Genomic DNA, 23072 nt, shown 5'->3' with positions numbered 1-23072 from the left:
GATAACCACTCAAGAAAAAAGGTCAGTGAAAAAAATCTTGTGGCATCTAAGTTTTTACTATATGCCAATGCTGTAAAAATCTGAGTATCTTATCTCCTTTTGTGTCAGATTTAAGCTTGTTACTTGTAAACGAACAGAAAGGTTTTTACCTAATTATTTGTTAATTCTAAAATATTACATTGAGTAATCTCAATGATTACTCATTGAGTTTATGCCTATGTGAAGTTGCTTTGCTATCTTTCTTACCATAGTCTTCAATATGAACGTATTTAACAAGAAACCAAAACCTTTGAACAGAGAAAAGAAAACAAACAGGAAAAGAAGCAAGCAGGAGATGCATTCCAGTGTAAGCACGAGTAAGCCACAAGTACCTGCCACACAACCTACAGCTTACCACCAGTCCAAGCTGAGGCAATACCTGCCATATGGAAGAAACTAAGTAGCAGTTTTAGAAAAAAATAATTTCATCAGAGAAAACAAAAAATAATTCTTCCCTTCACATCAACTTCTTAAAATGTTGGTTCTTACCTAAAAGATACAGAAGGTCTTATCAGTGCTGGAATACACAACGGTTCTAAGACAAGGGTATCTTGCATTTGAGGACACATACTGGTATATGTAAGTCAACTTGTCAAATGCTTCCCTCTCACAGATATTCTACAGTTGCAATTACTATTCCCTGCTTTTTTCAGAATATATTAAGTGGGTCTTCTGACATGACCAGGTTTGGACTATTTCAGCTGGAGTACTGACCCTCACAACACCACCTTTCGGCCAAAATGCTATCTGCCTGTGATAGTGTAAGGTAAGTGAAAGCCAATGAACTATAGGTCTTAAGTCAATGGTGTGATATAAAAGAAGAAAAGAAACCCCTCACAACACGAACCTTTAGACACAGCTAAGTAAGGGATAAGTAGTCCACTAAGTCAACAGTGCTTTGAGGCGCGATCAGGTTTTTCACATGCTACCAAGCACTATAATCAATATTCACGCATACCTAGTTGCATAATATTTGCTCCAAGTCTACTGTTCCAAATTACACCAGTTTAACTTTGCTCACATTAGGATTCATAGTAGAGAAAAATATTTAGCATAGACATAGCATGCAAGATGCCCTGCATTCATATTATAATTTATTCCTCAACATACTGAACAACTGGATCAAAATACAGCATACCTTCCTATCTACGCTTGTAATTATGAGGACTGTATCACTTACAAAACCTTAAGTTAAAAGGAAATGGAGCATAATTATGCAGTGTAGAAAAATTCATAAACTATACTTACCCTTGTTTTTCTTGATATATGATTTAATGTGCAGTGAAAAACCACCAACACAGCAGAGATGAGCAACTCATGCTCCAGAATAGAATATATCAAATAGCATATGCAAGGAAGACACAATATATTATTTCCCTGAAACCACAAGAATTTTTGAAAAGAAACTGCCTCATCTGTGCTAAAATAATTTCAGAACAAAATACAAATACAACTTTTTAGCAGAAAGTCACTGACTGAAATACATAATTTTCTCCTGTTTCAGGATGCAACTTAAAAGATCAGTAACAACATACTGTATCAGAGAAAAGCATCCACTGACTGCACCGTGAAGCTGAAAAAGCCCATAAAAATGTGAATGTCTCAGGAAAAAGAACAAACAAACCACAGCTTAATGTCAAGTCAAATTTTATCAGTCATATTAGCAGTCGTCTTCTCCATCTATCACAATGCACAAAGTTGAGGGCCATGAAGGCCTTTCAAGTGGAACAAACACATAGCAAAAGGTGTTGAAACACAAGAGAAGGCAGAGTCTAGACAGCCATTTTCCATCAATAGTCCCCCAAAGTGCAAGGGATGGAGAATTACACATTAAAACACAGAACAATGAATAACAGAGCAAGGACAGACGATTCTGAAGAGACCAACAGCAACATGCTAATCTATAGATATTTCCTCAGGAACTGACTTGAGAAGTTTAGTTTAAAAAACACACTAAATTGTCAGGAAAAAAAACACCTCAATGTATTGCATAAGCAACAAACTCTGTGCAGCTTTTTAAGAACAAATTAAACTTAATATATTGTACCTTTAAATCCAGAGGAGCTATTCAACCATGAACTCGGATATCTGCAAGCCACAGCAATTCACACACCCAGTATTCAGTCCAACAACATGTCTGATTAAAGCATACTCTTCAGAAAAGCATCCAGAATCAGACACCATGAAAGGTTTTGGAGTAGTAACTCTCTGACACCTGACCTGCAAAAGCGTTAGGGATTCAGTGATAAAAACACCTCCTGATGCTTGAAAGACAGCATCTATGATTCGAAAGGGACCTCTGCAGCCCTCATGGTCACCGTGATACAGAAGGAGAAGGCAGAGTGAGAGAAGAGCTAGAATTTTTTAACACATGCTCAGGGGAAACATCATTAAGAGGCAAATCATGGTCTGTTATTAATTTGTCTGACTGTATCAGACAATCCTAATCAAGCCTCCTAAAACCCAACTGTTCCAGAAACTAAAACAGAAAAAAGAAAAACTCTTTTCCTGCTGTGTCTTCAAAGGAAGAAAATGCATTTTTCAAAAAAAAAAACATTTCCCTAAATCTTGTGTGTCAACTGCAGATTTACTCTATCATACCAATCTATCACCACAAAAATGTAGCATTCCTATATAAAAACAAAAAATGTATCATTAGTGGTTTTCAACAGATTTCATGTCCAGCAACATCTGCAGAGCAATAGATTTCACTTAACCAGACCAGGATCTTTTCTAACCACAAAACCAAGCAACAGATTAATTTCAAAATAGCACACGTCAGATGTACCACTTTTCCACACAGATAAAGCAATAACTGCACTTGACCAAAGACAGCCAAACTAGACCATATGCTGTCCCATGACCCAAATTACTATGTCAGTTTTAAGACCAAATATTATATGAAAGAGAACATCTAAATTAGGGTTGATAACTTGGATCTGTAGAATACCTTTGCTAAGAAGAACTTGTGAACAAACCTATGTTAAATTCATGGTCAAATTTTATATTACTTTGTAATAACTTGTCTAAAAAACTTTACAATACTCACTTCTCTTTGGACTTGAAATGAGGTCAAAGTGCTGAATTTGACATCACAATCTGTTGCCCTGGAAATTATTGCAATGTTTAGACAAAGAAGTTTATTATGAGATCTAATAGGATTGCTTGAGAGAAAGTTTTCATCCTCTTCCTGAAAGCAACACAAGACAGCCAGAAAGACTGGAAGTTCTTTGAGTAAGGACTCTTCCAATGTTTTAATACAGAACAAAGCATATTCCCAATAACAGTAGACATGCTCTTTTTTTCCAGGGGTTTTTTCTAGTAACTGGCATTTCCTTCCAGCACCCCATACAGTTTTCATCAGCATGGAAGTCTCTTAAGAAAAATATGCCACAAAATTAAAAGTCCACTTGCATTAATTTAGGAAACTTTATTTTTAGCTAACCTTCCCTGCTCTTCTGTACATAAACATCAGCAACTTCTCTTCAAAGATAACTGAAACAGGAGTGCAAATTATAATACCACCAAAACCTTAACCTTGCTTGCATCATAACACTGGTAGAAAGACAGTGTATTTGTACTCCACTATGAGTTAGTAAAGTACACCCAGTTTGTTCTCTGTAGGTGAAGAACGTACAAGTATCCACTCAAACCTCTGCTTTCCTGCCGACAACAGTGGCAACTGGCAGTCCTGATGACTTCATTTGCATTACTCTGAAGCGAACTCAGTAAAACAAAATTCCAATCACTACCAAATCTCACATATTTTTTCATTCTCTTTTGCTTTTTATTTAATAAATGGTTTTACCTTTTCAAAGTGATACATGCATATTTAGCAATAGACCTTTTTTTCAGCACCATATTATAGTTCTTGATTACATCATCTGCTTGTAAATGCTCATCTCATGTAAGAAAAAGGGTATATCTTATTACCTTATTTAAATATTTGCAAGCTGTGTTGCTCAGCCAAAAAAACACAAATATCTAACGACGTCTTTGGTAAGAGGCTAAATAAAGTTTATTCTGGAGCTATGAAACATGCACTGATGAAGTTGGATCCTCTAACATATTTGCATAGTTTTAGTTAATACTATTCTACACCACCCAGCCTTCAACTCCTACTTGGACAAAGAATGGCAGACCTCTCAACAGCAGGCAATACTGCTATTCTTCCCTCCTGCCAAAAAAAAAAATCTCCTATCTTCAGGATCTTTCCATCTTTTACTAAACACTGGTGCGCTTAGCAAATTATGAAAACCTGCAGTCATTTTTACCTTCATTTGACAAATGTGGTTTCTTTTGAGCATTTGGAGATGACAAACTCATTCTACATTGAAGCTACCCTGCAAGATGCATGCAGAAGAACATAAGAGTTCTGGAAGAATGAAATTTTTAGGTAGCCCCTTCCTCCCTCTACATAATACCATCCGGTGCAAGACTTGCAAATAGCATTCCGAGAAAAATTCTTAAGTACCCAACAGAAAGAGATTATGTTCCCCAAATTTTTTGGAGTCTGGCATAGAATTACATTTACCCGAAGCGATCTTTCCCCTGTGATACTCAGTCTTCTACTCAAGCTGTGAGGATGTAGACACAAGAAAAGTCTTTCAACAACAAGAAGAGTTTTTCTGTGCCTGTCCTTTCTAGTCACTACAGCTTTCACTGGTTTTCAGCATTTCTGTTGTATGCTGGGCCAGATAAAAAGAATCTCTAGCTTCTTCAGGGTGAGACTGCCAGCTTCAAGTATTTTTAAGGAACTTTTAAAAACATTACCTTGTACTCAGACTCTTAGGAAGCAACACTGAAAAGATGTCCAGAATTTTCTGGAATGTGAGCTGTAGACATTCAGGTGCTTTATCTTTCTCTGGGGAAGCTCTTGTACTTGGACTCAAACTGTTCTTCTAAGGCACAATCAGTCAAGTTCTGTAATCTGTACAGAAGAGCAGGAAGTTCAACTTTCATAAACAAAAAAAAATACCTAGGAACATTGCTCTGAATATCCTGGTATCAGACAGACCATATGGACATGCTTCAAAGGATCTAATTTTACCCCAGTAAATCCAGAGGAATTCCCAATACCATCCAGAAACTCACAAACATACCAAGTTCTCACAGTGAGGTAATCTACTTGGGAAACTAAAAACACTGTTACTGACAGGATTAAAGATGTATTTCACTGCTAGATAACTCTCACACAAATGAATCACACTATGGATGTCTGTGGAGAAGTGAAGAAAAAGGTCCATCACAGTCCTTTCTTCCTACTCTTCTCCTACCCTCTCCTCTATAACACATTTCATACACTGCTTCAAAGTTCCCAAAATACGGTGTGTTAGAATAAAGCACTAAAGAATCAAAATTAAATATTATTATTTCTACCAAGGGAAACAAGCTTTCCCTTATATCCAGAAACTGTTTAAGTTGAGGAGTTTTGTTCCATTCCCAGATTGCAGAGTATACTGCACAGAGCCTGTGAGGAATTTTCTGTAATTGGACAGTACCATTTAAATGTCAACTTTGAGTGCGCAGCTAAACAAGAATCACACCTAAAATACTGTTATTAAACAACCAGTTGACACGTTCCCTTGTAACTCCCTAACCAACACACATGTAGTGTCAGGAAACAACACAGATAGAATATTCAAACCTGAGAAGGGGTAGCTGACAAGGTGGTAGGGGATCTTCCTGTTGAAATTTTCCAAATAATCTGTCTTTTGCAATGCTACTGTATAGAAACACCTACTAGAAAACATTAGCATCTGACAAGTACCCCACTGAAACATGACTAGATAAAACAAAAAGAGTCACATTCACCAAAAAAACCCTAACCACTTGAAAAAGCAGAGAACTGTTAGAAAAGCAAGAAACAAAAGACCACAAAGAAGGAATACAGCTATGTTGCAAGACAATGAAAATCTAGCCAGCCTAAAACAGAAAATATGCATCAGTCATTTCAAGGAGACAATTTTACTAAAAACATAAGCAGGAATTGGTCACAATTTAGAAGGTATTGTAAAGATGTTTCTTCAGGAATTATTTTTCTCTTATGTGACCCTAAGAGTGAAAATACACATGGTAAAATTTATTTTTAAATAAAACACAGACAGCTACTTTACAGCAAAAAACTTTTTAAAGTTTTTGTTTTGCTTTTTAGCTAATAGAGCAAAAATTCTGTCTACTAGTGCTACCATGGTCTCCTACGACAGCTTTCCTTAGAAGGGAGCGTATTTATTTCCTTCCTGAAAATATTTCTTCAAAGAAAGGCCCTAGAATATCCCACTTCAAACTTAAATTGTTTTAATAAAAAGTTGTAATAGGTGCTTGCCCCGATAATCTGCCGTATGTTATCGTTAGACTGAAGCCAATGTACCGCTGATGGTATGCAATACCACGGCTGGAAAAATGTCTGACTTGCTATAAGGGCTCTTGAATATGCCTGAAAGCCTCACAGAGCCTCAGTTATTCCCACCTCAGATACACCCATACTGATCCTCACTCACAGACATCTCAGAACTCCCCCAGCCACACCTGGAGTACTTCACATTCCCCTTTTCAGCCCTTTTCTTTCATTCTTCACAGCTTAACCAGCATTTATAGACCCTCTATTCTGCTGTTTCCCAGACACACACACCCCTTTCTCTTGTACTCCAAGGCTGCTTCAACACAGGTCCCTGGAAGTCAGTTTGCCTCATGCAAAGTTCATGACCTTAATAGAACCACACAGACCAATCCCCCCAAACTTATCGTAAGTAATCAACACACTCATCTTCTATTAATTACAGCAGAGTAAGACAAGATTGATATTTCAAGACCACAGCTCTCAAAAGAATTTGTCTTGTCACATTAGACCAAAGTGAAACACACCTCATTAACACCAATGTCATTTTTGAAGTTTCATAGAAAAAAATTATTATTGTTTTCTTTTTTTAATTACTGTTTTGGCAAAATTCAAGAACTGGACCAAAATGGTTTATTCACAGAACACTAGAAGACTGGGATCATATCAGACCAAATCAGCAATTAACCTGCAAAGCAGTATTTGTGAAATTAATCCCTCATAGTCTGCAAACACACCTTAACAGTTTCTTCGGGGGCAGAAGGGATGAACACCTAAACCCCTCAATTATCTTGAGGTACACAAACAGCAGAAGAGAAGAAACCCACATAAAGCCAGAGGCACAACAAAACACAACTACTACTGAGTTTGGAACCCATCTTTAACAAATTCTACTTAACTTTCAAAATATTTTTTCATCCTACCAGGCAGAACTTCAGATTTTACAGATATCAAGAAACAGCACCTTCTATGGTTCAGATCTGCAGTCCCTATATAAGCTTCCAGCATTGCTTTCAGCCACAATATGTACAAAATCTAAAAAGAACCCAGAACACGATACTGCCTGGAGAGCACAAGATTGCCTGTGCCACGTAACTAATAAATTGTTGTTACCCAAAGGCCCACAAAGGTTAAGAAACACTAATCCAGACACATCACCAAGCTCCACGAGGACCGGTGCGATTATAAGGTAGGTTTTGTCAAGCCTAGCAGAGCCAGTTCCCCTCTGAACCAGCCCCAGCACAATGTTTTGTGATGAGGTTACCCATGCTGCTGGAAATGTCATCTTTCACGTATGATATAAAACCCCTTCTATAGCTAGTAACAATACCCTGGCATTGTTTGCAACACGTAGGGTGTTGCTCTGGCTAACATCCAATTCCAGTAATAATATTCTATCTACCTACAGTAACCACAAGAAGATATTCTTCATTTTCAGCCCCAAGTGGTTTTGCAATGCAGCGGCAAGCTCTTAAAGAATTGCCATACTTCACTGCAAGTCCACATTTCACTGTGCATTTATCTGTCTGCACAGATCAGGCATTCCTCTAAAACTGTAGAAACACCTTGAGATTACTGGGAATAAAGGAGCTCTTTTCATATGGCACAATTAGTCATATCAGCAGTGATAGCTATTTTGAGCAGCACCCATTAATCACTATCATTAGCAGGATTTCTGGTGTACCAGCATTCATTGTACGAAGAACAAGTCTTTTCCTATTACAGTACTACCATATAAACAAAAGCAGCAGCACAATATCTCTTGACACAATCCTGTTTTGAGTAACAAGAGGCAAGTGGCAGCACTTAAAACTACAGCCAATTCAGGGTATAACAGGAAGCTTACTTATAGGACAGCAAAACCAGTTGCTTTGCTGCAAAGGAAAACTGGCCATCATTTGTATGCTGCGGAAAAAGAGGTGTTGAAAAGTAATAAATAGTGGGAAGAAGTGGGGGAAAAAAGCTCTCAGGTTGGAGACAGCAGGAAAAAAAAAAAAACAACACAAAAATAAGATTCAATTGATCAAATACAAGTTGATGCCCAAGACGTGGAAGAAACCTAGACTTCTCTTAAACATTTGTAGCAGGTATTTTCATATTACTTTGTATGAAGGATTATTGTTAATCGAATTTCAGAGTCTCAGCAGAGACTTTCAACTAGAAATAGATTCCTTGTATGCATTATTTCTAGATTCCTAACACCCCTGAGTAACTCCTGATTCAGAATGAGAAACACCAGCAGAAGGATTTATGCCTTACGCTGACCTAGGAAGCAGTTGCATGGGAAGATGCATGGGAAGCAGTGGCTCTGTACTGCTTCCAGCCCAGTTCCTCACACCCCAAAGGTTCCAGCAAGCACCAGAATCACGTACGTTGACCTGAAACACACCTTCTTCACAACCATAGATTAAATGCTTAGAAAGTCCTTCCTTCTAGGAGGGAAAGTACAGAACAGAAAAAGGAAGAAAATAAAACCTTGTGCAAGTCTTGAACTTGGAACAATCGCAATTCTTTACAGAAGAAGGGTCCAGTTTATCTTCTGTAGAAATGTTGCCTAGTAGAAGGCTCCAGCCAAGTGCAAAATCATGTTGATACCCATGATACACAAATAGCACCTGTGTACATACCAGGATCGGATCGGCCAACACTCCTGATCCCATGAGCTGCATACCAAAACCTTCGTGTGGCTGGGAGCTACACGACAGGTACCACGTACCTCAGAGAGGTGAGGGGAGCATACCGCAGGAGCTTCAGTCACCCACAGAAAACAACAGTTCCTCAAGAGCACCACTGCCCCTTTGCAAGACAGCACCAGGCTGAGAACACACAAACGTCAAGGAACAATAGCCTTAAAATCCACAGCAACCAATTCCCCAACCTCTAGATTTGAGATTACCCAACAGCCACACCGGCGGTTACAAGGTGCAGTGCCATTTTGGGAACCAAGCCTCAGCCTTTTGCCAGCTGTGTGTGCCTCTTGAGCCGCAGGCTGACCGACTCTGAAAAGCCAAGCAGTTTATTGTGGCTACACACAACTGATGTACACCACTCTACAAGACACCCAGACATCTGTTCCTCTATAAAACCCATAACGACAATAATAATGGCTGATTTACACCTGTAACAAGGTTTATAATCTCACATAAAACAAACAAACAAGATCTTTCAACTTCTTCCAAATTTCTAAGCCAACGTACACCTGACAAATATATACCTGCACCATTTCCTCTCCATTCGAATGATAAAACCCCTCAAGCAGGGAGAAGCAAAGGAGTATCAGTAAAGTTTTAAGGTACAGCCCTAAATGAGTTATCTTCTTCTGCTCGCAGCTGCCATATGCATACCACATACTAAACGTACGGCTGGATAACAACGAACAGCACTTTCAGTTATAGCATCAGGTGAAAAATCCGTACAAGCACAGCCCACTGCAGCGGCCGCCAAGACGGAGACACTCCTGCCCGCAGGCCTTCGGGCCGGGGCGAAGAAAACCCACCGCGGGCACCGCGACGAGCTGTGCTCTCGGGAGGCCGACGTTACAACCCTCCCGAGGGGCAGGTCCCACCGGCACCGCCCGGGAGGCCCCCCACGGCCAGCGGGGCCGCCTCACCGCCGGGAGCTGGCGGCGCCCGGCCGGGCCGGGCCGGGGCAGCGCCGCGCCGCCCTGAGGCGAGGCCCCCGCGGCGGGGTCTCGCCGCCGGGCCGGGCAGGCTGGCGCCCCGGGCGGCCGCGGGTCACTATTTAGCAGGAAGGTGCGCAGGAATTCCCGCAGGCGCAGTCCCGGCCCCCGCCGCGCTCCCCGGGCTGCCCGCACACTGGTCACGGCGGCGGGAAGGGGGGTGGCGGCGGGCGGGGGGCAGGCGGCCGCAGCCTCGCCACCGCCCCGGGCTGCGCGCCCGCGGCCCCGCCGAGGCTGCCCCCGCCGCCACACGGCCAGCCCGGCCCCGCCGCGGGAGCGCGGCGACAACCCCTGGGCCGCGCCCCGGGGCACCGCCGCCGCCGCCCTCCCCCCGGCCGGGGCTCCTCCCCGGCCCCAGCCCCTGCCGGCGCCCCCCGCCGCGGCCCAGGGGGCTCCCCCGAGCGGCCGCAGGGCGCTGGCCGCCCTCCTCCGCGCCCCGTCCGTTCCCCCCACCTCCCCCCCGCCTCCCCGGCGCCCGGGGAGGGAGGAGCGGCGGTAACGCCGTCCATGCCAGCCCGGTGCCTCGTACCGCCAGGGCCCCGCCGGGCGGGCTGCGTGGCCGGTGCCGGCCGGCCGCGGGCAGCGGCTGGGGACAGCCCTCGCCGAGGGGCCCGGGGGCAGGCCGGCCGGCGGGAGCCGGGGCTCGGCCGCGGCGCTCACTCACCTGCCCGCGACAGCCCCCGCCGCACGGCCAGCCCCGCTCTGTGTACTCCGGAAACGGCGGCTCCTCCGCCGGGCGCCGGGGAGGGGCCGGGCGAGGGGGCGGGCGGAGCCGCGAGTGACAGCGGGAAGGGGAAGGCGGGAGAGGGCGGCCGCCGGCTGAGGGGTGAGGGAAGGGCAGGGGGCGGCGGGCCATGGGGAGGAGGAGGAGGAGGAGGAAGGGGCGGGCAGCGGCGGCGGCGGCACCGGGGGTCCCCTGGGGAGCGCGGGGGGGTGAGGTGAGACGAGATGAGGCGGGGGGGCGGCGGGGTTGTCCCGGTGAGGGGGTGACAGGGACCGCCCAGGACAGGGCCCGGCTGTGAGGCGTGCGGCAGAACGAGGGTGAGGGACGGCCAGGCAGAAGAGAAGGGGAGAAGGGCGGGGAAATAATCAGTGAATATCGCATACGTGCTTAAAATAATGAGGTGTCCCGTTCTGTTGTTTTGTGGTCAGGCGCAGGGTCCTTCCTCAGTAGAGCAATTTGTGACGGAGATGGCCAGTGGCACCTACAAAGTACTGTATTCCTCTTCCGTTCAAAGGCGCTGGCTGGAGAAACTGCAGAATTCAACACTGCTGTTAAATGGATTTATTTAGGAATTAGGTAAATTGCACAAAAATTATCTCGAATTGATCCCTTGGACATAATTGCCGTGGTGCTAGCAGCTTTAGGAATTGTTCAGAAACAGGCCTGGTCTATGATGGCTTTGCTGTGTGAGTTTAAACTGGTTTGTTATTATTTCTCAGGCTTAATGCAGATTTTATACAGAAAAGTTTGCTGTGCGGTACGATGCATTTTCAAATCCTATTTCCGTAGAAATAGTCTTCTGTTAATCCTGTCTTTCTTGGTAGAAAGTGATTATTTTTTATTTCCAAGGCTTATTTAGAATCTTACATTTTAAATGGAACAAGCATTTAGTAACATACAGAAATGTCTGGTAGAAGGTAGAAAATGAGGTAACGTGTAATAGTAGGAGAGTAGTTAAAAATTGTTGGAATATATGTAAGCAAAAATTTTGTCTACAGGGTTAAGCATCCAATCATCTGGCTCTAATTCCCCCCTCAGAAAAACCAAACCCACACACTTGGATATGATACTAATAAAGTGAAAATAACAGTAATTTCCACCAGTTCCAGTGCTGCTAATCAGAAAACGCTGTGGGAAGAAGTGAAATTGTCAATTTATTGGACACCTTCTAGCCACAAGCTAGAAATAGTCCTCAAGTAGTGTCTGTGGGGAGCTGCCTAGGAGCAATCTGTGGCTTTGTTTCCTTCTCTGTAACAGATGGTTGCTGGCAGACTGGGCTTCTCATCAGTGTGTTCCCTCCGAACTTTTCTGATTCTTGCATGTCTACTAAGCATGTCTCTTCCTAGTAGATTTAGTCCTCAAATTAAGAGATACCTGGGAAATACTTGGAAAGCGCACAAGGGAACAGAAGGCTGTCATATTGTTGGCTCCTTCAAGGGAGAGGGGTGTCGGAGTATTCTTTGTACTGGAAGAGTGCAATAAAGAAAGTACCTTTTTTCTTTTTCTTTTTTTTTTCACTTTTAACTAAATGATAGATGAAACATTTTTAAAAAGATAAAAAAGACTCTGATGAGGTTTCAACAAGTTTTTTGTTGGAAGGAAGCATAGGTATGAAGTAGAAAAACTGAGTGTAAAGGAAGTTCAAAGGAGCTGAAGAGGAAGGGAAAGAGAAAAGAAAATACTGGGATGGATTTTCCTTCCTCCCAGGCCAGATACTGAGGCTACACCTTAAAAGTAAACCAAAAAAGCCCACAAAATGCCTCCTTTTTTTGTTTGTTTTGTGTTGTTTAGGGGGTTTTTAAGGAATGAAGAGAGAGAGAAATTGACACACACAAACAGACATGTATTTTTAGGGATACTTATATTTCCTATCCTTGGGAAGCAGGGTGGCCAGTCTGGAGCTTTTTAGCTGCACGCAGGTCTCCAGGAGCTCAAGTGTTGCTCTTGTGCTGAGGTTGTGTCACATAAGCAGCGCAAAGCAGTGCCGGGGACTGTTGTAGGAAGAAGCAAACCATCAGGAGTTACTAAGGCAAACATTACTACTCACACTTGAGTCTTGTTGCATGTCCTGTCCAGGCCTGTCGAAAAAGAAATCTAGAATCCCTGGTGAGCTATTGACATTTTCCACCTGCAAACTGTTCTCCTTTCCAGAAACCCTTCTGCTCTCCAAGCCACGTACCTTGCAGTTCTTGGGCATATGAATAGCATGATACAGTGCTTACAAGATCACAATAATCTCCTGCTCTGATGAATAGCTTGCAAATTATACTGCACTAGCTGATGGCCATCCACCAGAACTTTTTCTAATAGTGCTATGTGTTTTACCAACATGCAGTTGTTCCAATAGATCCCAAAATTACATAAGCCATGCTGACTAAAGCATACTGTATTCACAGGCAGAAATTTGTTCTATAGACCTAGTCCTACAGTTCAATACAGTGCATGAACATGTTCTTTCACACTATCAGGAGGTGTCCAGATCTGCTCTGTATTTTCTTAGACTAGTGATTTAATTGCATTCAGTGGATCTGTGCAGAATTTGGTTCTGTCAACACTAACAGTGGGGTTACACACAATAACCTTATTTTTTATCTTGACTTGTTGGATTTATTTACATATTATTATAATTTTTTTACAGTGCTGTATAACAACTTTTAACACATAACTGTCTCTAAAGATCAGACATTTCATTTGAAATTTGTTACAGATGAAGTTTATAGATAAGAGCATAAAGGTACAGAAGACTGGTAAAAATCCTAGCCTTAAAGCTAATATGTCTTCACCAGATGGTAGGAATTTAAGACAGACTGAAAAATAAATAGGAAGTTCACACTTCTTAATATGAACAGAGTATGAAAACATTCAGTTCAGCAGAAGTGCATAATAAACAGTGCAGAATAAAGAGGAAACTCTTAAGGACTAGAAAATGTGTAGTGTAGATATCTGTTGTGACATTGTACATTAAAATTATTTTCCTGAATGCTTATAATGCTATATTTATACTGAATATTCTATTTTTTTATTTTATGAATTCTAAATATTTTGAAAGATGGTAGTATGGTTATGTAAGTAAGTAAGATGGTAGTAAGTCATATGTAAATCAGTATAGAGTAGATGTATTCAGTTATATTTATGATTTTCCTATTGACGTTACGTATATGTGAAAAGTGCTTTCCAAGACCCCCACTGATTAGGAAGGGAAGGAAATCAGTGCACTGTTTAAACAAAAAAATGTAACAATGTTGTTTAGAGAGAGAGGAAACCAGCTTTGAAATGTATTGTGAGTGCAACTTGATGTCATGGGCTGTAGGAGGAAGAAATCATTACCTCGGAAAAAAAGCAGCACTGGCACAATAGCCATGTGCAAATGTTAATAAGGATATGCATATCAGCAAGGTGTGGGATAAGATTAGGAGGATGAATGTTAGTAATAAAATCCCTCAAGAGTGTGTTGTCTTGTTAAAGGAAAAAGCTAATTTACAAGAGGTTGTTGTTTCTGTTAATCAGATAGAGATATGTTTAGGAAAAGGAAATGTGGGGAAAAACAGGGATATTTTGGAAAACAGACTTGATCACTAATGTCCTATTGTATCAGCAGTGATTTTCCCATTGTGGTTACTAATTACTGTGAATGCTGTAGTGATAGTATTTTGAAGTACAGGAAGAACAGCAGTAGTGTTGCATTAATGTTTGCACTGTATATTTCCAGTTGGAGGGTGAGAAGTAATGAAAATGCAAGTTTAGATAGATACATTATACAGTTTTTAGAGTATGTCACAGTCCTCGTGGCTCATAGCCTAACTCGCTCTTGCTGTCTGAATGTTTGACAATGCAGGCATACACGTAGGCAAATAAGACTTCTAAAAATACGTTTCACAAATCATCCATTCCAGCTGTCAGAGTGAGAACAGTCCTTTTGTCCTGCAGCCCCGGACAACTAAAATCCTATTTCAGACAAGTGAAATTTAGTTATTTGCTGCCTGACAGGAAAACTGCTGACCTACGCTTTATACCCCTCAGTACATTGACAGACCATTGTGTCCAACCTGAGGCTTAAAATGAGAATTGGCCTCTTGCCCAGCTTCTTTGTAAACACTACCAAATGGCAAAAGAAATGCGTGGCTAGAGCCCCCAGCCTGCTGTTTGGAAAAATTCTTGCCCGTTGCCTCCACAGGGCAAGTCCCACTTTGGAAAGAGTGAACATAACTGTCTATATATGGCCACCTAAAAATAAAAATAGGGACAATCACCTTTTCTTGTCAGACAAACCAAAGATTCAGGTCACCTTAAAAAATCCTAGGCTGCAAGCCAATGATACTGGCTATAGGGAAAATAAATATATATGTATATATAAATCTCTTAATCCTATGTGCATCAGTCCAGTTTTGGTTGAAGTGAATGGAGGCCGTTGACTTCAATCGACGTTGGATGTGTCCCATGACCTTCTAGTTTATATATTTAGACTCCCCATACTAATCTTCTCTTCTACAGGTCTGATGTCATCACCATTATTATAAGCAGAACTTGTCACTTGATTGACAGCAAATAACCTTTCCAAAAAGTAGCCAACAAGTAAGAATGTTTTGTAAGAGTGACATATGATCATGACTGCCTGCAGTCCATTTTTGTTTACAGGCAGTGGAAGAATTTCAGATATTTCGAAGGTCAGTGTCCCTAGTCCAGAGATGAAGGAGAAGATGTGTTTGTTTTTAAATTGTTATTCTGCTTAAAAAACTGCCTTCCAGTTGTGCTGAAATGGAGGACTAGACTCTGAAATAAATTCTTTGCCTGTTGTAACCAGCTAGGTGGGCACAGGAATGGAGCACTCCCAACTGCATGCACAAAATGGTCATTGGCTTGTCATATTTTTGCTTTAGGAAGTCAACTACTTAAACATATGTATAATTTTTTTTTAACGTCTGGTGATTCAGATGTCTGGGATCTCATTTTGCTTGTTTTCTTGAAAACTTTCACAAGAAGGAATCAGCTTGCAAAACCACAAAAATGTACTTCTCAGCCAGCTGTGGTAAAATAGTTTGCATGGCCATCTAAATACTGGAGCAGTTTTTTATATTTAAAAATTTTATTCTGATGAGTAGCACATGATTATTAATTCATTATTAGTTAGACATTAGCAGTTGGCTTAGAACTGTTCAAAGTATGCAGCAAATATGGAAGTGTTGAGAGAATATTTGTGAGACAGGAAGAACTGTTGTTGACCTTTTATAATACTAGATCTTAGAAGATCGTTATAAAAGAGATACGCTGTAAATGTGTGAATGAGAACTAGACCGATTTTTTAATTTTTTTTTTACTTAGAAGTGAATATGGCATTTAAGTATATTCCATTGTAAAGTTGTAACTAAGAGTAAAATGTAATTCTATGTAATTGACCCAACTTACTAAAAGTGCATTTAGGGCTTCTAATATAATAGAGTCCACACACTACTTAAGAAGTGGCAAAACAAAATTTAGAATTAATTCTAGAAAATTTATAAACAGGTATAGAAAAATAGTATCCTTTCTACTAAATGTTTGAAATTAGAGGCTACCTGCCAAATTATGTTTTGTTACCTTGTACAACTGATTGCAATAAGGTGTTATGTATGTTTCAGATAACAGAACTTGACTTTTTTAGTAAGTGTCTTATATTGGACATATAATTCTTATTTTAATAGTCTATACTAAACATGCTACCATATGAATGGTGAATTTTAGATTATTTGTTTTAACTTATGTTTATATAAATACACAAATAATTATATATGTTTATAAATATATATATAAAAATATTTAAAGTCGCCTAGAAAGAAGCCTAAATGGTAGTGTTAAAGAATTTCCATGTGGTAGTTCCTGCAACAGAGGATTGTTGCAGGTGGACTGTACAGGGGACCGAATGCTATTGCACTGCCTTAGTTTTTGTTAGGGCACTGTAACAAAGGCAATTTAATTTCAACTGCCTTAGTGGTACTGTTATTACCTTTTGCCTATACAGATTATTTTGTATTGTGGAAAACTGCCAAATAAGGAGTAATTTTGTAATTGAGAACATGGAATTATGAAAGTAGGTCAAACAGAAGGATAGCAGAGAAACATGTAAGCCAATATCTCATGGTTGAAACTTTGCTAAATTACTTGATAACATACAGAAAAGTATAGTAGGTAAAGCTGTGATCTGATGATGCAGGCATGACACGTGAATGAACTAGTCTTTTCTCTAGAATTTCTTCATTAATTACAGAAATACTCAAAGGCCCTGACTGGGATTGGGATTTAAGTAATCCACTTACAGGAAGGCATTTCTCAGGAACAACAAAATACGAGACTGACAAAGCTTCCTTCATCAATGACTCTTGCTAAACCCCTCAGTACAGAGCCTCTTTGGGTGTCCTATCCAAACTAGTCCAGGTCTCCCGGTGACATCATGAAATGCGAGATGCCTATGAGCTAGTCTTTGGCCAGGATAGAGCTTTGGTCACCTGTTAGTCCTATGCTTGAGAAGACATTCAGGATGTTGACAGAGAAGAGTGGGACTTATCTACTAAAACTTGGCAACCCAGTCTCGTCTGTTTTCCAAGGGACCAGTGCAGCTAGCAATGCTTGATTGGCTGGGTTCCATTTTCCGCTGGCTCCAACAGGAAAGCCAACGTAGCTTACCTCAGTGGCTGGTTTCAGGTTCTTGATTTGTTTAGTCAGCTTCTAGTGCTTTCGTACTTTCCCTGTAACTGCTGCCAAGAGTGTAGAGGGTTTGCTTGCATTGTAGTCCACTACCTGGGCCTTGTTCTCCTTGACAAATCTGACAGGTTTGAACAGGATGAGCTCACTCTCCTCATCGTTAAACTAAAGCTGATGATACAGTGCCCAGTGATTGTTTGTTTGTTTGCTTGCTTTTTAAACTTCCTCAGCCAAAATGGTGCACAACTGGCTGTGTTATTAGATGCAAATATCCTGCACTGCTGAATGCAGGGCAAGGATGCAGGAGCAGGTCTCACAGCATTTGTGGTTCAGTCTACTGTTGTCTTTTTCACAGCCCAAAAATTCCTCAGTTGGGTATTAATTTGCCTGAAGTTTAAGGGCTATCAGAAATTACTTCTCTGGCATCCCACAATAATTTTATATCCTTCACCATCTTCCAAATGCACCAGGGCATCTAAGGCAGATCGATGCCCTTTATGTACGAGTGGGCTAGTTAAAGGTGCTCTCTGCATCCTCTATCTCAATTGCTATGTCTGCCTTGTTTCAAGAGGCACATGCAAACCTCTCTATTGTCATTTGGCTCCAAAGGTCCCGATTCATCTGTCATTAATCCAAGTTGTGTGTAGCTTTGTTGAAATGGATAGTTGTGGTTCCCAGCTCTTTTGCATAACATCTAATCAATGGCACTATTGTAAAAGGAGGTATAAAAAGCTACCACTGTATCAGACTATCAGATCACAGTTCTCGCTGGTGTGAGAGGCAGGAAACAAAACATCAGTCCCACAAGAACTGCACATACTCATTATGCAACTCTTGTGTGAGTTGTCGTATCTGTCAGCATGAGGGACCATGAGACAACAGCCCTGTGGTAGCAATGGACAACTGAGGTTTGAGGGGAAGAAAGATTTTCAGCTTTGTGTGTGCACTGCTAAATAATTCAAAAAAGCAGATAAACAGTACATACAAGTGCATTTTTTTCATTTCACACTGATGAATCAAGATACTGTAACCCAAATATGCATACTTCAGATCCTTTTAGGCACAATATCAAGCCAGATCCTTTTAGGCACAATATCAAGCCAACAGTTACTAAAAGATAAGGGACTAGTAAAGCAATCTGTAGGCCATACAAATTCTATACATCAGTTGTTTTCTGTTGTTGGATTTTGCATATGTTACTTTTCTTTTGGAATTCCAAGAGTTAGAGTGAGGAAATTATATGATATAGATCTTTCAAAGATAAGCTTTGATAGTGGTATTGAGTGTCAACACACTATGTATACATCTCAAGGATCTTTGCAATTCCCAGAGTGGGAAGATGAGAAGGCAATAAATAATAGGATATGGAGTATACTCTTTTTCCTTTTTAATGGGAGAATATTTCAGACATGGTGATGTAGTTGACAGATGTTCAATTTAGCATGAAAGAAAAAGGAGAAGAAAAGAGATTGAAATGCATAGTCATATAGGAAATAAAAAAACTAATTAGTAAGGGAACTAATTAGTAAGGGAACCTATTGTGAATTTATCACAATAAAGTAGCTTATGCTTAGCTTCCTCTAAGCAAGCTAAATACATGCTGCCTCAATATGAAATAAAGGTAATATAGATTTATAAGCCCATCATTTTTTATATTTCACTAATGCTAGCTGTAATCACTTTCTATCCAGCTCAAAGACAACCTTAAAACATGCCAAGAAACACATAGGTACATGCACAGGTACACACACGTATTTGTCTTATCTTTAATTGTTACCACAGATATTGTGAGAAATAAATGAATTGCCTGTTTTTACAAAGATTGATATAATAAAAATACACAGAGTTGTTTTGCTATATTTATCTCTGGTTTTTACCGTACCAAAGGCTACAAATAGAAGAAGATGGTAAATAAACTGCAGTAGCATCAGGCCTTATAAATAGGATTCTGAGCTGGGGACACAATGCAGATCTAAATACTTTCTCTTCCATACAAACTTGAAGACAATTCTGTCCTCTCATAGAGACTGTATCAGATAATAATCATAAAACTAGTGAAAAAAACTTCTATTACTGTTCTCTTAAGTTAAGCTGTACAACATGCACATCTATCCCCCAATCTACTCAATATTGTTTCTAGAGAACAAATAATCTGTAAAGTTGTTGAGATAGCATGATTTGCTATTTCCTGAAACAATTGCCTACAAACCTGTGTTTGACCCCTATGCCAACTAACAAACTCTTGACTATGTACGCAGGGTGATCCCAGTGGTGGTTTCAGAAAAGTAGGATTTGGGGATTAGGCACATTTGTCCCTGACAGGAGTTGTGTTTTTCTCCTCATGGATTAAGTAACATACTGACAGTCTTCAGAGTTGCTAATTTTGGCCTTCTGATTGCAAGTTCCATGCAACTTCATGTTTTGCTCCATCTATAATTCTAGGAATGGTGGTTTCCTGAGAAAATCAAGCTCATAATACTTTGGGACGCTCTCTCTCATGGTTTTTGCGCATGTAGAATTGGCAAACCAGCACAGTACATAATAAGAATGAAGTTAAATCTGTAGTGGTTTTATACCCTATGTTTTTAAGAGTGTGTAATCATTTTTCTGAAAATATATAAGCAGAAATCTTTGTAAAGCTCATTTCTCCAGCTGTACAATGGTATACATGTAATTTGGGGATTTTGAGCCATAACTATAGTAGCAGTAACAAAAGATATTTAAAGCCTGTTAGCTTTGGTCCTGTTTTTACTTAATGATTTTAAAAATCATGGGGCTGATCTTGCAGTGAGATCCGTTTACATATAGATCTCATTGAAGGCCCAGGACCTGCAGTTAGTATGATTCCATTCTGTGTCTAATTGCACTCCTATTTTACATAAAATAAATGCGGGCATTTGTTTCAAGGTTGGCAATTTATGAATTAAGAATAACATTTGTAAATATCCTCAAAATCCAATTCAACAGGAATTTGAAAACCTCAAAAATGCAAAGATCTGGAGAGTTTCCCCCCCTGCAAATTGTATGGTAGCATGAAGAATGAGGTACAAAGTTGTATCTGTAATTTAAGAGCCTGCAATTATTTGCATTGTAGTAATTTGTGCCCTCTGTATGACCATACCCTTTTAAATTCAAGGAGTCTGATAATACACACAAGCAAAAAAATACAGGCAGGTATTTCAAACAGAATCTGTAGAAAGAACAACATTAACGTGGATCTTTTTGAAAAGATTCAGTCTACAGAACTGGGATTTTAAAGAGATACTGGCAAAAGAATTGGGCTCATCTAATATGCACAGGAAAAAATGTCAACCTGAAGGGTAGACATTTTCTAAAACAAAATCTACATTACCAGAGAACTTCCTTGAACTGAAACAAGCTACAAGATGGACGGATTTCTTAAAATATTAATAGTAAATTTTGATGAGACATTCTCTTTATGCTTTCACTGATGCAAATTCATTAAATTGCAATGATAATAAATCTTGAGAGATTAAGTTTATAAATGAATATCAAAGGATTGTTTCTGTTTTTTTTTTAAGATCCCAAGATTTGTTTGGCATGTAGCTGAACAATCATTTGTCTTTGCTGACAGCCTGGTTTACGTTACTAGACTATGTGCTGCTGTACACCAAATGGCATTGTCCAATTGGGTTTTATTTTTAGGCTGGTTTGTAGCAGATGCACACTGGCACATCACTGCTTACTCCACTGATGTGTGTTACATTCCCAGCAGGAGCCCCACTGAGAGGGGAGGAAGGAAACTAGTTGCAGAAATGATAGCAGTGCAAAGCACAAGTCTCAAAACTCTACTTTAGTGGGTCAGCTGCCAAGAATTACATGTGAATGGTACTTCAAAGCTGTCTTTGTTTCCCATTAGGGACTTGACTTACAATCGAAAAATCATACATAGGGAATTTGCTAGAACTTTGAATTAATATGCACATGACCAAAACAGTTAAGGTCACCTCCTATTTGATACTGCAAACACCTATCCCCAGACATGTACGCTGTTCACTGAAGCAATGATGAACATTTAAAGTAGTAAGCATATTTTAAAGAACATATTCCAAGAGCTTGGTTCTACTGCTTTTAAGATGAGCGGCAATCTTTGTGTTAAACTTAACAGGAGTAGATCAGACCCTATGACTCCAAAAACTGTATTTTTCTAGAAACCAAAGTAACTTATTAAACCATTTCCATTGTGAAAAGTACCTTCCATCTGGAAATACATGGCATTTTCTCTAAATAGTATGTTTTAAGACCTTTCCTCTCTATTGTATAGTATACGTGCAAAATAAGTACAATGTGTAATATTTATATAATTATAATTACATATAATTATAATAATTAATAATTAATGTTAATATAATGTATAATAAATATAACAATTACCTGAAAAAGTAATAGTTATGGGAACTGACATAATTCCACTAACATCAAAATGAATTTCCCATTGTTTTCAGTGGAACCATATTTTACCTAACTGACTGGCTTACCTTACAAAAACAAGAGACAATGATGGCTTGATCACAGACCTGTAAACCAGGCTTGTGCAATGATTTCCTCTGTGAACTTGGCAAGTGCTTTTACTATGAATATAAAGTAAAGTCAGAAAGTACACATAATTTAACAACTTCGCTATCCTTCTACATGAGAAAAAATCTGCTTGCTTTCTTTTTAGATAAGTATTTTTCCTGCCGGTTTGTCTTATTAGTGTGACACCACTAGAGTAGTTATGAAAGAGTAAGCTTCTTGGCCATTGCATCATTAGCAGAGTTATTAATTGTGCTTCCTGAATCTCTCATAATTTTCATATTAAAGTCAGCAATGGTAACTTTTAATATTAAGTGACAACTAGTAAATAGATCTTTATTGAAATTGTAAACTGATAAAAGATAAAAATCAGAGGAGGCACCATTGCTGTTCTTCCAGTCACTTTTCAGAGTAAAAATCTTATTTCAGCTTCTCTGCTTGTAAAGGGAAAGAAACACTGAATTTCAAGAGACTGGGTGAAGTTTATATGTAATGTCTAAAAATACTTCAGAAGAAATCTACCTGTCAGTATTGATTACACAAAAAAAGCAGATTTTTCTGCATACAGTTGGCTTCCCAGAATACATGAAAAGAATACATGTGGTCAGAGCTGCTTTTGTGTAGCCACTGGAACCTGGACGATTGCAGGCCATCATCATGCAGTCTTTCTGATCAAGCAGAAAACTCGGCTGCTTTTGAAAGGGGCAATCCCACCATGCCCTCAGCCTCAGAGTTCGCTGCTGCTTGCGCTGTACATGCAGTAATGTTCTTGATGCTATGTGCTAAGCCAGATGATGACGCTTGAATAACAGTCTTCTGCTGTGTAATATCTTTTTTGCCAGAGGTCTTTTGCAAGAGAGAAAGATTTTTGCACGGACACCAAGCTGGAGTCCAAGTAAGCAGTCTGATGCTCCATAGTGTCACCTGCAGCTTGAAAAAACTATTGCATGGGGCCTGTCACTGTGGACAACATTTTCAGTTGTGTCCCTATATTAATGTTTATGGCACAATTGCCAATTGACCACATGTGGTGGGTGGACCCTGGCTGGATGCCAGGTGCCCACCAAAGCCATTCTATCACT

General features: G+C 40.1%; 1 protein-coding gene across 4 annotated transcripts in view; it reads right to left on the bottom strand.

The window, feature by feature from the left end:
• The window catches only part of GARRE1 (granule associated Rac and RHOG effector 1), a 62636-nt gene extending 51848 nt beyond the window's left edge, over window positions 1–10788 (bottom strand). The window contains exons 1-2 of one of the 4 annotated variants that reach the window (XM_075040045.1): window positions 10720–10734; window positions 4813–4969 (exon numbers count right to left, since the gene is read on the bottom strand). The gene's annotated coding sequence lies outside the window, so the exon portion shown is untranslated. Of the gene's footprint in view, window positions 1–4812; window positions 4970–10719 lie in introns of those variants that run through there. The other 3 variants (XM_075040044.1, XM_075040040.1, XM_075040041.1) reach the window with 3 other exon arrangements.
• Window positions 10789–23072: the final 12284 nt, after the last annotated feature.

Source organism: Buteo buteo, chromosome 11 (assembly GCF_964188355.1).
Source record: "Buteo buteo chromosome 11, bButBut1.hap1.1, whole genome shotgun sequence".
Lineage (NCBI taxonomy): Eukaryota > Metazoa > Chordata > Aves > Accipitriformes > Accipitridae > Buteo > Buteo buteo.
Note: the sequence above shows the minus strand (reverse complement) of the source record. Positions and strands in the feature narration are given on the sequence as shown.